The sequence below is a fragment of the Schistocerca nitens genome, chromosome 6, assembly GCF_023898315.1.
Source record: "Schistocerca nitens isolate TAMUIC-IGC-003100 chromosome 6, iqSchNite1.1, whole genome shotgun sequence".
Taxonomy (NCBI): domain Eukaryota; kingdom Metazoa; phylum Arthropoda; class Insecta; order Orthoptera; family Acrididae; genus Schistocerca; species Schistocerca nitens.
Window position 1 is genome coordinate 644,954,787 of NC_064619.1, and position 2,897 is coordinate 644,957,683.

A 2,897-nucleotide genomic window follows, 5' to 3' on the forward strand; every position below is an offset into this window, starting at 1 on the left:
TACGGCGCTGCGGTCGGCAACGCCTATATGAGACGAGGGTTTGACGCAGTTGTTAGAGCGGTTACTGCCGCTACAATGGCAGGCTACCAAGATTTTAGTGAGTCTGAACGTGGTGTTATAGTCGGCGCACGAGCGATGGGACACAGCATCTCCGAGGTAGCGGTGAAGTGGGTATTTTCCCCAACGACCATTTCACGAGTATACCCTGAATGTCAGGATTCCGGTAAAACACCAAATCTCCGTCCGCCCGTGGTAGCTGAGTGGTCAGCGTGAGAGACTGTCAATCCTAAGGGGCCGGCTTCGATTCCCGGTTTGGTCGGAGATTTTCTCCGCTCAGGGACTGGGTGTTGTGTTGTATTAATCATCATCATTTCATCCCCATCGACGCGCAAGTCGCCGAAGTGGCGTCAACTCGAAAGACTTGCACCCGGCGAACGGTCTACCCGACGGGAGGCCCTAGCCACACGACATTTGTTTACCAAATCTCCGACATCGCTGCTGCCGGTAAAAGAACCTGCAAGAACAGGATCAGCGACGACTGGAGAGAATCGTTCAACGTGACAAAAGTGCAACACTTTCGCAAATTGCTGCAGATTTCAATGCTGGGCCATCAACTAGTGTCAGTGTGCGAATCATTCAACGAAACATCATCGATATGGGCTTTCGGACCCGAAAGCGCACTCGTGTGCTCTTGATGTCTGCACGGCACAAAGCTTTACGCCTTGCTTGCGCCCGTCAACACCGTTATTGGACTGTTCATTACTAGGAACATGTTGCCGGTTGGACGAGTGTCGTTTCAAATTGTATCGAGCGGATGAACGTGTACCGGTATAGAGACAACGTCATGAATCCATGGACCCTGCATGTCAGCAGGGGACTGTTCAAACTGGTAGAGGCTCTGAAATGGTGTGGGGCGTGTGCAGCTGCAGTGATATGGAACCCCTGATACGTCTAGATACGACAAGTGACACGTACGTAAGCATCGTGTCTGATCACCTGCATCCATTCATGTCCATTGTGCATTCCGACGGACTTGGGCAATGCCAGCAGGACAAACCCCACTACCTAATGGGGTAAAGTGGCCAGACCTTTGCCACCATTCCCAAGTAGATTGTTTAGTTTTTAAAAAAATGGGTAGGCGTATGGTTTTTATTTCACCATTGATTATTATTGGGAGAACAATAATACAAATGAAAAAGAAGCGTGTTGCAATACAATGTTGACACAAAAAGATCAATTCCCAATGATATAAATAGAGAAATAAGCTATCAATTATGTGTTAGTATTTCAGTCTAATTCATTCACAATTTATCCACTCAGACACAATATTAAGTTATATACTAAATTCGCTCATGAAGTTGTCATCCTCATCACATCCAGCGCACAATTCATGAGCCCAGCGTTTACAGCTACGTTCATCATTACTCCATTCTTTTCTGAACAGTTTGGCGCCCAAGGACCAAAGACGTGCAGTGTGACTGACCAGTGTTACTGTGATATGCTTCACCAGCATGTCATACCCGCCCTAAAGAAGACGCACCGAGCTCAACAGTTTTCATGCAAGATGGGGCCCCACTACACATCGTTCGTGAAGTTCACCTGCTTCTCCGAAACACATTTGGAAACGATCGAATTATCAGCCCATCGTTTCCAAATGCTTCGCCGGCACGATCACCTGATCACACTCCCTGCGATTACTTTTTGCGGGGCTACCTGAAGGACAGGGTTTGCCAGGGGAACATGCACACATCTGCTGACCTGGAGTGCAGCTTATCCAGAGAGGTAGCTAGCCTACCTATGGGCATGCTTCGTTCTGCTTTACAGAATGCAATCCTACTCTTTCAGACTCCTCTGGGCACTGATGGGCGCCATTTTGAGCACCTTTTGTAGCAGTAATGGAACCGGTGTGTAATGGTACGATGTACCGTAGCAGCACATTAAAAGTGTTTCAATTGAGTTGACTCTGCATTATTTCTCTTCCCCATGTCCTTGACATTAATGCTACCAGGTTTTGTACGCGTACGGTAGTTAGTTCCGTGTTATAACGTCTTAAATAGGGAAAGTTTAATAATAACCACTCGGTATACAGCAAAAACAGAAATTAGACCTTGAATATTCGCTAAGCGCTTATCTTCCATAATCTGTGCTTGTTTTAATAAAAAAAAATTGCGCTGAGGTAATGGCGTCGTACATGCAGCGAGAGCTCGTTACTCTCCACAAGGTAAATCGTTGAGATGGACACAATGGCGAGAAGAGAAACCGTCAGCGACCTAAGCCCGTTTTACAAGGGTGACTCGTTGCGATTCCTCATTCTTTTTTGTTATATTTTCGTGACACATTGCAAAGGTTACACAAGAGACTGGTATTCTTCCTGCAACGGTTCTCAAACAAAATATGTGAAAGCAAACAACATATTTACTCATTACAATATGTGGTGCCGGCCGGGGTGGCCGAACAGTTCTAGGTGCTTCAGTCTGGAACCGCGCGACCGATACGGTGGTAGGTTTGAATCCTGCCTCGGGCATCCATGTGTGTGATGTCCTTAGGTTAGTTAGGTTTAAGTAGTTCTAAGTTCTAGGGAACTGATGACCTCAGAAGTTAAGTCCCATAGTGCTCAGAGCCATTTGAACCATTTTGAACAATATGGCGTCAAACAAAAAATCTAAATTATGTATAAATAAAAACGTAATCGGATAAATAATTTTTAATGATAATTGTTTCAACAGCGAAATAGTCAATCCGTCTTAACGCAAAACCAATTTTATATGGTATTGTCACTTAGAAAGGAAACAAGTTTCAAAGGGTAAAGCAAAAATGCGCTCTTTACTTCATTTGTTTGATGTGTTTGTAAGTATATATTTTCTCAAGGAAATAACAGTAATGTTTTGCAATTTTTG